Raw genomic sequence first — 12,734 nt, 5'->3', positions numbered from 1 at the left:
TCATTTAGCTCTTGAGATAGTCTATAGTATAGTCCCACGGATGAACCTATGCCCCCTATTCCAGTTCCTATTCCTGTCTCAATTTCTGCTCGTATCAGAACAGGTAGTAGGACTGTCTGTTTAGTCTGGGACTTGGGGCTAAATGCTGTTAGGAGCTGATCTTCAGTGTATACGGATATCTCTGGGGTTAGGAAGATGGAATAACATATCTGAGTCCAGTTGGCTTCTAAGCATCGGTAGCTGAAGTAGAACATAGATAGAACACCCTAGGGGTTGAACATAGGGTTGTATTCCTCTTTAAGGTTATATTTCTTCATTATAGAGAGGTACCATTCATACCCTCAGGGACTGTACAGGTTAGATTGTTGGCATTTGTGAAACGGAGCCCAGTGGTCAGGGTCCAATTAAGACAGAAGTGTTGGATTTGAGATTTTCAGGAGCTTCCCAGATCAAAGGGATAGGAGTGGCTAAGTAAGCCCTCCAGCTGAGGGGCAAACACATCCAGCAGGTATGGGTGTGATCATTTATTTGATGGAGGACTTTAGTGTTAGTCCAACGCTGGAGTGGGGAATTGGTAAGCATCTGAGGGCTGAAAGCCTCAAACCCTGGTAGGCTGCTGGGGGAGTGGTTGCCTTTATGGCTTATATTACCCTATCCTTGGTATCTTTTATAAACTTTTGAAGGGCCCTGTCTTGCATTCCTCCCCTGTCTGAGATCCTGAGATCCCCCATTGAGGAAGCTAAGTGTAGCAAGCTTCCCTCTCTGGAGGCCCTTGTTGTGACATGGGTTTCTGACATTTTGGGTTATGCCCATGGTCCAAACCTTAGTCCTTGGGGCCCCAGGGGGCCTTACAGAGAGTGGGTGTTTTTCCCTTGTAGCAATCTTTGTGGAGGGAGGTGAAAGTGCTGAACGACCTTGACCCCCTTATTGTCATATAGCAATCCTGGGGGCAAAGTGGGTAAGTGGCAGTTGTGAAAGTGAGAGAGGTTATCATAATATACAGACAATACTTAATAATCCTCCCATCTAGAGGAGGTATGTGAGATCCAGCATACATCTTTTGTCCCATGTCCAGCTTGTTGGTGCAGTCTCTATCAGCCCAACAGTAAGAAGTAAGATCAGGGCTATGACACCAGTGAGAGGCAAGGGCTGGCAGAGTTGTATCCAAAGCCCTGGGTTCGGTGCATATATTGATTCCTCAAGCTTCTGCCATGCACAGGCCAGCCAACTTCCGGGGTGTGGTTGGAGCAGGGCTGGAGATCTCAGGGGCCAGTGTCTTTTTGAGGGTCAGTTTAAGCAAGTTGCCTGGATCTGGATCACTTCGCCAGGTTGAAGGTTCCTCTGAGTTGGCCTTCTTAGCTCTGGAGTGATGGACCCATGGGGTGATACCTGAAACTGAATCCTCTATTTGGTTGTATGTCTGTAAAGTCCACCTCCAAGTCTTACAAAGGGATAGGTTTCTGGTAACTGTCAGATCAGGTTTAGGGAAGATATGGTTTGCATATTTAGAGATCCATAGTGTTTTTCAGTTGTTTAAATAATCATATGCCCATGGGGTCTTATTATTATCCCCATAGTATAACAAGCACAGAAGATTGCCTATATATGAAATACTGTGACAATTTTCTGAAGTTTATCTCAAGTTGTCTAGTTTAGGCAAACAACAAACATTTAAAGGCAATCATAACTAGAATTTAACATCCATAACGGTGCATTGTTGAAACATAGTTGTTCTCTCTAAACACCCCCCCCCTTTCCAGAGATAGCCAAATTGAGACCAATGCATTTGTAGAACAAATCCAGTCTTAACAAATCTGGCCTAATTATTTACATAAGCTCAGCAAGAATAGCAATTGATCATGAGGATCTTTTAAAGTTTGCTTTGTTGGAACCTTTTATAAGGAATCCTCAGGTTGAACTTTTAGTAGCCTCTCCAGGCCAGAAGTCAAGCCAAATACATGCCATCAGACAGGCCTGCAATACATGTAGAATTGGGAGAATTCCTCTTCATGAGGTCCCCAAGATATCCTGAGGTTCCTGCATCTGCCAGGAAGTGACCTTCTTTACTTACCTGGTGAGACTGCTGGGAACTCTGTAAGCAGGGACCAGGCCAACACTTCCAAGGGGCTTTATGGCTCCATGTTTTATAAAGCCAACCCTAATTCCTTAAAGCTGTCTGGTCATATCTGAGTCTATGAATGTCATCCTCAAATATGACATTCCAGTCAAAGCCTTGGTAAAATAACCAGTATTTCCAAATGGTGACCTGTTATAAGATGAACAGATTCTTTCTGAACTTTTGCAAACAATTGTAATTGCCATGAAAGAAAGAATACTCATTGAGAGTTTTGAATTTCAGGGGAATTATGTAGAGAGAAAAGATAATTGCTTCAGTTTACAAATGCATACTTTATGACATTTTTATATATCATAGTTATTTTAAGAGAAAGTTTCCTTAATCTGGAAGAGGAAACATTAGGGAACCAGCAATATTTTTAACAAGAATCACAAAACTATAATCTTCCTCAGTTCATTTAATCTCATGTTCCTAATTCTTATTCAATTTGAATGCAGCTTTTTAGTTCTGGAAATTTTTACCCATTTTAGTATTAATCTTAAGGATGTTGAATACCTGTATTTGTCCCCAAATTTCTTTTTATAAATCTCCTTGAAGAAGAGACATGTTTTGTGAGAGAATAAGAACAATTATAAATGGCAAAATCTCAGAAATAGACATCATTAAAGATCTGATGAGAGTTCATTATGATGCAATTGACAAAGAAATTCGGTTATTTCTGTGACATATAACACCTCAAGTAATCAGAAAATTAAGTGATAACCTTATATCAAAACATTAAAATTTTAGGAATTGCATATATTCAGGAAGTTACAGCATTTACCTGTGCAATACAATCTAAGGTTTATTATTGTATGACAGAGCTTTTCCAAGTAACTTAACATCCCAAATAAAAGAGCCTAATTGGTCAAGAAGACTTCATTTACCATTTAAATCTTGAGAAGTTTGTTAAAACCCCAAAAGCCATAAGTGCATCCTAAATAGGATTACAGATCATTACAAATCTTACAATTTTATATATTCAACCAAAGTGGCAATAAAAGATCCCAAAGGTGAATATATAGCATTATACAGTTGTTATCAAAACCTAGCTCCTTTAACATTCAGAAGTTTTAACTAAGTAATCAAAGACCTGATAGAGATGAGACCTAAAACTTTGATTTTCCTGGAGGATAAACCTTTGTTTGCATTGTCTTATCAAAAGCAGATCAACAGTTTAAGAAAACTTTGTCATTTGAGCAGAGAGAAAAGCAGGATTTCAACCTTATACTAGTGTACTTTTAAAGTTCCATTCATCTCAACCTTCTATAACTTTATTTTGCTTCTAAATTTTGTCCCAAAGCCATTTCTTTCCAAATAACCAAGTTTCATTCAGGACAAAATTATTTTCTTCTACCCTCGACGAAACTATATTTCCATTCCTTATATCTTTCTTATATACCTCCTATTTTCCTACATACAGAGTTGCTTTCTTTATTTTCATCAGTCTTAAGTATATTTAGCAAAATTTAAACTCTTAGGAAACTTTACTCTCCAAATGAGGACTTGGTAACCAATTAAGAGGTGTTTAATCAAGAATTTTTTTAGATGGTAAATTCATGAATCAATTAAGTACAAAGCATGCATTCCAATAGGTCTGAATAGCCTTAATTTCTCAGCAATAAAAAGTTAAAAACACAAACCTATGTTCAATAATCAAAGCTTTAGCATTCCATACTATTTGGAAAGTTTCAGGTTGCCAAGGACCTTGAAAGTTATCTTAACAATTACCCATGAAAACTTTGAGACAAACAAAATTAACTATCATTAACAAACTGCAACAGAAATAATAGGAGCTTATTTGACCTTTGCTGATAACTTTAAAGACAGGTCCAATAAACTTAAATTAGTTTAAACATCGAATATGTTTAACCTGCATCCACCTAAAAGTCAATCAACTTTTCCCCATTGTCAATTTTCATTTGGGGCACCAGTGGAGATATCTGAAATGGTTGGTCCAAATAGGGTGCACTTTGCTCCTTGACTTGGAGGGTGGGAGGAGGAACCAATGGTGCCTGAGACACTGAGGATGGTATAGGACCACACCTAAGTTGGTGCAGAAACATGAGGGGAAGGGGAAGGCAGAAGCAGCAGCTGCTTGGGAATATTCCTTAAAGTCCCCATCTTCAGGTAGACTAACCACAGTTGGCTCCAACTATAACTTTTAACTTGGGAAATGAGGGAGAATCCCTCACATCTATTAAGCAGAGGAACAGGGAGAGAGAGTCAGTTTCCCCTTTTAGTCTGGTTCTGTCTCAGCTAGACCAACAAGGTCCCCTTCTGGAGGTTCCTCCTGATTTCCGCTGGGTTTTTGGGACTTTCCCTGGTTGGGACACTTATTATTCTTTTTAATGTCCTTTCCCCTTGCAGTAGGTTCATTGACCCCTTGCTAAGGATGTTCTGGGCATCCCCCCTTGCTACTGGGCATATTTATGGCTTTGTCAGACCCCTGCTCTGATCTTCCTGAGAGCCTCTTGATATCAGTGGATGTGGACTGGCATCTGGAGAGCGCCTGCCCCTGAGCGCCTGTGCCTGGCCTAGGATGCAATCTGGCCATGAGCCTTGTGGGGGAGGGTTCTCTGGCCTGGAAGGGGAGGAGAAATGGGCGGCTGCTGCAGCAGCAGCAGCACTCTGGCTGGGGCAGCAGTGGCAGCAGTCCACCAGGGGAGGAGTTTCAAGCTCAGGGGAGGTGGGAGGGAGCCTAAAGAGTCATGAAGAGGGTAACATTAGGGGAGCGGTGGGTCGCTCCTTTGGCTCCCTGGGTGAGTCTCCGGATAAAGCAGCTAAAACCTTTATCTGGCTCTCCTTGTTCTGTCCCAACCCCACAATGCTCCTGTGAGGCAGAGTCACAAAGACAGAGGGACAGGGGCATCCCCTCCAATGAGGAGACCAGCCAGATGCCCGCCTGGCTGTGTCTTGAAGGAACCCAGGTGACGCTCAGCCCACAGGTCCTAGCCCTGCCACCCATGATCAGAAACCATTCTGATATCGCCAGACCGAGTGCCATCCATCATGGAATCACAGATGGGCCCACTCAGACTCCGTGGCCCCCTGGGGATCCCAAGGGCACCTGCCTGTGGAGCCACAGAATCTAACTCAGCAGGCAAGCTAGACTGAGTCACACATTCACATTCACATACACACCAGAGGTTATTATATTCCCTACCATAAAATCCCTACCTGTGAGACTTCTGACGTCTCAGGGAGTGATCAGGTCCCCCTTCCACTCTTGCAAGTGGGCCTGACTAGATTGGGCCCCAGCCTTACGGTTCGATGTAGGGTCCAGGTCCTCACCTGCCAAGTATCCTCAAGTCTGGTGGGAACGGTGGAGCGGGCCGGCCTAAAGGGGACAGAGAAGGAGACTGCTGAAATTTAGGCAGGGTGCACACTCTCCCTTATGATCCCTCATTCTGTAACTGCCTCACTCTTCTCCCAAACTGGTGGCAACAACGGGCCAGCGCGGTTGGGTTTCCCAGTCAGGGAACCAAATTTGTTATGGAATCAGGCTGAAACGCTGGCAGAAAAACCAAGTGGCCCTCAGAGACCTTGGTGGATTGGAGATTTATTTAACACCAGCGGGCTCAGAGGAGACCTTTTCTCCAAAGATCTGAGCTCCGAATGCAAGCGGGAAGGGTAATTTATAGTTATCAGCCTCCATATTTGTGTGTGTGTGTGGGGGATGGTTTTCCCGCGCAAGCAGCAAAGGAAGAAGAGCCCAGAGGAGGGGTCTCTAAGCTAGAGACCAGAGTTTGTTTTAGTCCAATCAGCCATCTTTAGTGTACTTTATCCACTTCTCCAACAACACCACCCGCCTTCTCTCTCTCTCTCTCTCTCTCACACACACACACACACACACACTTTTATATTGACAATAGGTTTGGATAGTCCTCCTTGATGTGGGAAACAAAGGCAAAAGGAACTGTAGATAAAATTAAATTTCCATTTAACCCACAGCCCATTGGCGTATAACTTGAGACAGGCAGAGTATGACATTCTTCCAAGAACTCCAGCTGTCTTAATGTTAATGCTTTGCTAGAGGGAAAAACAACCATAGCTTGACAATATCTAGGCCTTCAGGATCCTGTGAGTCTTATTTAACATATGAAAGCCCCTTTTGAAACTTCCCTTTGCCTTTACCTCCTCCAACTCCCAAATGTACAATCAGTTACTCCTCACAACCTCATGCAGCTCTTTCTGTCCACAGGTCCTGTCCCTGTGCTTTAATAAAATCACCTTTTTGCAGCAAAGACATCTCAAGAATTCTTTCTTGGTCACTGGGTCTGAACCCCAACACTTCAAACCACATCACTCCTGGCTGTAAATTCAGCTGGCAGTTTACCACCCCAGACTGTAGAAGAAAGTGCCTTGTGTTTCTTAAATGATCCATATACTCAGACGTGGTGTTCCCAGCCTGGGTCTAGGATCTAAGTAAGCTCTTGCTTATCTGAGAAAGTGGGTCTCATATTCTTATATAGAAACACAAATACTCAAGATGGCAGAGAGAAAAAGAGAATGTTTAGGAAGCCAAGAAGAGTGGTAAGAGAAGTTGGAAGAGAAGCTGGGGAGGTATATCAGAGAAATCAAACTAAAAGAGACTACCCAATAAGAATGGGGTGATTGAGAAGAACACATGCTGCTGGGAGCAGTGGAAGAAATGGACTGAAAAGTGAATATTGGATTTTTCATTTCAGATGTATTCATGCTACCTTGTTAAAACAGTTTTGATAGAATATGTGTGTAAAGATATGTGTGGGGAAGAGTAAGGGGAGGGGTAGGAGAAAGAAAGATAAAGCCATAGAACAGTGAATTCAGAGAGAATGGATACTAAGGTATTTATGGGAGAAATTACATCCTTCAAACACTCCAGCAACAACATCAAAAATTTAGTGGGATTGAAATGGGGAATTAACTAAATAAGAATGGAGGATTATTGATTATTCTCCATTAGAGCTATCTGATGGGTCCTCATTATTCTATTATGAAACTACTTTTTAAGCTTATGATGTGTTTGAAATGGTCAATAATAAATGTCTGAGTGTTTCTTGAGGACCAGAAGGGGCCATGCAGGAGAGAAAGCCATCAAGGGGACATTTGTGAGAGGGCAAGGAGACCCCAGTGGAAAAAAGATAAAGGTGTATCAGCTAATGACAAGGGGCTGAGGAAGAAACTGTAATATATTCCAACACTTCTAACCCTACAGCCTTTTTAGGAGAGCAGCAGTAGCGAGGAGCCCAGCAGGAGATCTTTAAAGGGCACTTTGAAAGAAAGTATCAACTTTAATCATCTGCCAGTCTGGTTCAGAGATATATCAGCTTTAATTGTCTACTAAGACTGGCAAACTTGAAGCCATACAAGTAATAAAGAACTGTTTTATCTCTTCACCTCTCCTCTCTTCTTCATTCTGTCTGTTCCCCACTCCCGACACAACTTTAATCCCTAGGGAGAGCAAGTCTTCAGGTAGCAAGTGAAGGAGAATGTGACCAGAAGGCCAAGTCCCTTTCCTCACCCCAACTTGAAGCAGGATTTTGGGGTGGTGGGTAGGAAGGGTAGGGGTGGGGAAAAGATGTGATGCTAAATTAAGTTCAGAGATTTGAGTATTGCACTGAACTGGACATTCTAATTATTGTATTGAGACTGTTTGCAATGTAATATGACAATAGGACTGTCTATCAAGAATAGGTGGAAAAGTATAAGAGGCAGGATTGAATTAAGGGATGGTGGAAGACAACTAATGTTTTGATCACCAATTATACTTAAGGTTGTGGACTACACCATTTTTATTTCTGGTTTTATTTCCTTATCATGATCATTTCAGCTCACACTCAAACTATTCCAACAAACCCATTCTCTTCCTTACCACTAACTCCTGTTTCCCACCTCCTCATTTCTGTTTCTGGCGACTTCATTTTTCCCAGTCTCTCAGGCTCAATATCTAGGAATTAATCTTGATTCTTCAGCCATCAGGTGTATTGATTTTTCTTTCTCATTAGGTTCTCTGACTCCACCACTCACTGACTGTGGGCCTGGCATAAACTAGGAGATGTGTTCTAGGATGCCTACAACACAGCCATTTCAATTGGTAGTCCCTGATGAAGGTGTTCATATCTATATTATGAGAATGCGACCCCATGGCCATAGTGACTGGATGGACCAGCAATCAAGTACAGCTTGATAGGTAGATATACTTGGGCAATATGATTCTCTTTCAAGAATGTGAACCAATACCAGTTTTTGTTGTTGTTGTTGTTGTTGAACAACTTTGAGAAAGTTTTTATTCCTAATGGCCAAACTAGGTCTGAAAGGAAGAGAGTCAACATTTAATCCCTCTGAGCCTTAATCTTCATATTTATAACATTTAATCCCTGCTCTATTATTTATACTAGTAGTGGCAAACTAAGTAGCTTACTACTTCTAAACAAAGTCATTTTAATTTAAAAAAATTTTAATGTTTTAATTTAAATTCCAGTTAGTTAACATACAGTAATACTAGTTTCAGGTGTACAATATAGTGATTCAACACTTCCATACAACACCCAGTGTGCATCACAAGTTCAGCAAAGGAAACAATCAGCAAAACTAAAAAGCAACCTATAGAATGGGAGAAGATATATGCAAATGACATATCTGATAAAGGGTTAGTAATCAAAATCTATAAAGAACTTAGCAAACTCAACACCTTGAAATTGAATAATCCAATTAAAAAATGAGCAGAAGACATTTTTCCAAAGAAGACATCCAGATGTCCAACACACACATGAAAAGATGCTCAACATCACTTATCATCAGGGAAATGCAAATCAAAAGTATAATGAGATACCATCCCACACCTGTTAGAATGGCTAAACTCAACAACACCAGAAAGAACAGGTGTTAGTGAGGATGTGGGAATAGGGAACCCTCTTGTATTGTTGGTGGGAATTCAAATTGGTGCAGGTAGCCTGGAAAACAGTATAGAGGTTCCTCAAAAAAGTTTAAAAAATTGTTACAATCCAGCAATTGCACTACTAGGTATTTACCCAAAGAATACAAAAATAACTAATTCAAAGAGATACGTGCACCCTGATGTTTATAGCAGTGTTATCTACAATAGCCAAATTATGGAAACAGCCAAGTGTGTCCATTGACGGATGACTGGATAAAGAAGATGTCACACACACACACACACACACACACAAGCACACAAACTGGAATATTACTTAGCTATAAAAAAGAATGAAATCTTGCCATTTGCAATGACACGGATGGAGCCAGAGAGTATTAAGCTAAGTGAAATAAGTCAAGCAGAGAAAGACAAATACTAAACAGGGTCATTTTTAAAAACTATGTGTAATTCACACTATAAAATTCACAATTTTAAGCTGTACATTTCAGATGTTTTTATTGTATTCACAATATTGTGGAGCCATCCCTGTTTCACTCCAGAACATTTTTATCATTCCAGAAAGAAATTTCATACCTGTTAGCAATCACTTCTCATTCTCTTCTCCACTGGCCTTGGCCCACACCCCCTTTCACTGCAAACCACTAATTTTCTGTCTCTGTGGATTTGACTATTGTGGGTATTTCATATAAATGAAACCACATACTATGTGGCCTTTTGTGTCTGGCTTCTTTCCCTTAGCGTAATGCTTTCAAAGTTTATCTATGTTGTAGCATCTATTGGTACTTTATTCCTTTTTGAGGCTGAATAATATTCCATTGTATGGTTATTATCTGTTGATGGACATTGCTATTTTTGGGCTACTATAAACAGTGCTGTTATGAGCATTTGTGTACAAGTTTTTTGTGTGAATATGTTTTCATTTCTCTATGATATACACCTAGGAGTAGAATTTGGGTCAAATAGTAACTATGTTTAACTTTTTGAGGAATCAACAAACTTTTCTATACTGGTTGTACCATTTTACTTCTTCACAAACATTGTATGAAGGTCTCAATTTTTCCATATTCTTGCCAACACTTGTTATTTTCCTTTTTTAACCACCTCCCCACCTTGATAGGTATAAAGTGGTTTTTTTATTAATTTTTTCAATCAATTTCATTCAAAATGGAAAAAACTATTTTTCTCACTATCTTTGCTCATTGTAATGCATTAAGGTAATGCAGTTAGCTATCAAGATAAGCTAATATCAAGATAAAAATAAAAATTGTCCACAACTCCATCAATCCAATGATAGCAACTGTTAGCTTTTGGAGGAGGGCAATAGTTTGAAGTGCTATCTCATCTAGGTCTTGGAAATACCTACACTGTGGAATATATCTCTGTATGAACTGAAGTTCTTGTTTGCCAGAGTTCTAAATAAATACTACCCAATTTTTGGAAATTATCCATTTCCACCCCTACCTCCTGTTTACACAATCTTGAGATAATTGCTTAGAAACAGTTTTATTTAGTCAAATGCTTCTCCCATCCAGATTATGTCTGAAAAGTGAGAAGAAGAATAACCATGTATTGAACTTTTGTGAGACAACAGGCATGGCATTAAGGCACCTTCCTTGTATTACCTTATTTAATATTCAGAACAGCTTTGTGCGACAGATCTTATTGTCATTCCCCTTCACAAACTGAAACAGATGCTGAATGATGTTAAAAGTAACTTACTGATAAATCTAAGGCCATGATTTTCCAACCTGGATCTGAGAACCAAAAAACTATTTTTCATGTTGTTGTGTTGTTGTTCAGTTCAACAATGCAACATCATTTGGTGGGTTACTTCTTTATTCTATTGCAGTTTTTATTAATTCAGTTAATCATGTATTTTAAGCAGTTAGTGGTGAATAACTTTAAGGACAATGCAATAAGAAACTGAATAAGAGAAAATATGTCAAAAATACAGTTATTAATTATTGATAGTGTAGCCTATTAAATATCTTTAAGCATTCTGATAGTTTCATTGAAGCTTAATAGATAACCAATAAACATAATTTAAGATGGACAATTTGGTAAGTTTTGATATATGAATGCTCCTGAGACACCTTCACAGCACAGTCAAGTTAGTGAGCATATCAGTCATGCCCAGAGTTTCCTCTTGATCTACAGTAATTGCTCCTTTCTTCCCCACTCCTGTGCACATCCATCCTCAACCAACCACTAATGTGCTTTCTGTTTCTATAGTTTGCGTGTTCTAAAGTTTTTATAAATAGAATCATTTTGTATGTACTCTTTCTTTTTAATCCAGCTTTTTCACTCAGCTTAGTTATTTTGAGAATCATCCATGTTGTAGTGAATCTCAATAGTTTATTCCTTGTTGGTGGTGAGGAGTAATTTTATTGTATAGATACACTATAGTTTGTTTATCCATTCACCAGTGAATGGATATTTGGGTTCCAGTTTTTTACTATTGCAAACAATAGCATTCATGTTTTGTATAGGAATATGCTTTTATTGCTTTTGGGTAAATACCTAAGAGTGGAATGGCTAGATCATATGATAGATGTATGTTTACTTACTTTAAACATCTTTTTTTAAATTGATTTATTGAGGTATAAATTATGTACTTTAACATTCATTTATTATAAGTGTACTGTTCAATGAATTTTAATATTACAGAGTTGTATAATCACAATCCAACTTTTGGCAATTTCCATCACCTTAAAAAGACCGTTGGTCCATTAGCAGTCACTCTCTGCTTCTACCCTAAGCTCCAGGCAAACACTAATCTACTTTTCATTTCTATAGATTTTCTGTTTTAAGCTTGAGGGCTGGAGATGGAGTGAGCTGGCAAAGGTGTGTGTGTGTGGAAGGACTAGGGCATGCTGCAACAGAGCTACCTTGGGGGAGGGGAACAGCTGGATTTGGTATGGGCCAGGGCCCAGGACAAGCTGGGGTGGCCCTACTAGTCCCTCTAGAGCTCCTAGATCATGCTTACTCCATGCTATCAAGGTGGAAAGGGAATGTAAAAAATGGCAATTGCCAGCACCTCCAACCCAGGAGAGAGAGCTTTCCAGCAGTTCCTTGTTTTGCAGATGCTCTAGAGTTAGTAAATAGGTTTCTTTAACTTATAGTCTCGTTGTCCCTTTAAACTAGGTGCTCCTTGAAAGTTTTGCTGTGCCAAGATGGGGAAGCCTTATTGACTTGATGTCCCTACCTACTTCAGATTGCTGCCTGGGGGGTGGTGTTCCCATAATTATTGTGTCACCATCTGTCTTACCCTTCTCTCTGTGGTCCCTCTATCATTTGTTATACAGAAACTGTTCAATCAGCCCTCAGTTCTCTTAATGAGGGATTGCTGTATATGTAGGCATTTAGATTTTGTGTTTCTGTGGGTGGAGAGGAGTTCAGGGTCTTCCTATGCCACCAACTTGGACCACTTCATTTTTTTTTTTTTTGGCATATGGATATCCAATTGTATGAACACTATTTGTTGATAAGACTTCCTTTTTCCATTGAATTGTCTTTGCAGTTTTGTAAATAATCAGTTGTGTATATATGATTAAGTCTATTTCTGAACTGTCTATGCTCTATCTTTATGGACATACCACATTGTCCACATAAATGTAGCTTTATAGCAAGCCTTGCAAGTAAGTAGTAGACAAAAAAAATTTTTTTTCAAAATTGTTTTGGCAATTCTAGGCCCTCTGAATTTCCATATAAATTTAAAAATCAGCTTGGGGTTTT

This window comes from Prionailurus bengalensis, chromosome D4 (assembly GCF_016509475.1).
Source record: "Prionailurus bengalensis isolate Pbe53 chromosome D4, Fcat_Pben_1.1_paternal_pri, whole genome shotgun sequence".
Taxonomy (NCBI): Eukaryota; Metazoa; Chordata; class Mammalia; order Carnivora; family Felidae; genus Prionailurus; species Prionailurus bengalensis.
The sequence above is the reverse complement of the archived record's forward strand: the minus strand, read 5'-3'. Positions refer to the sequence as shown.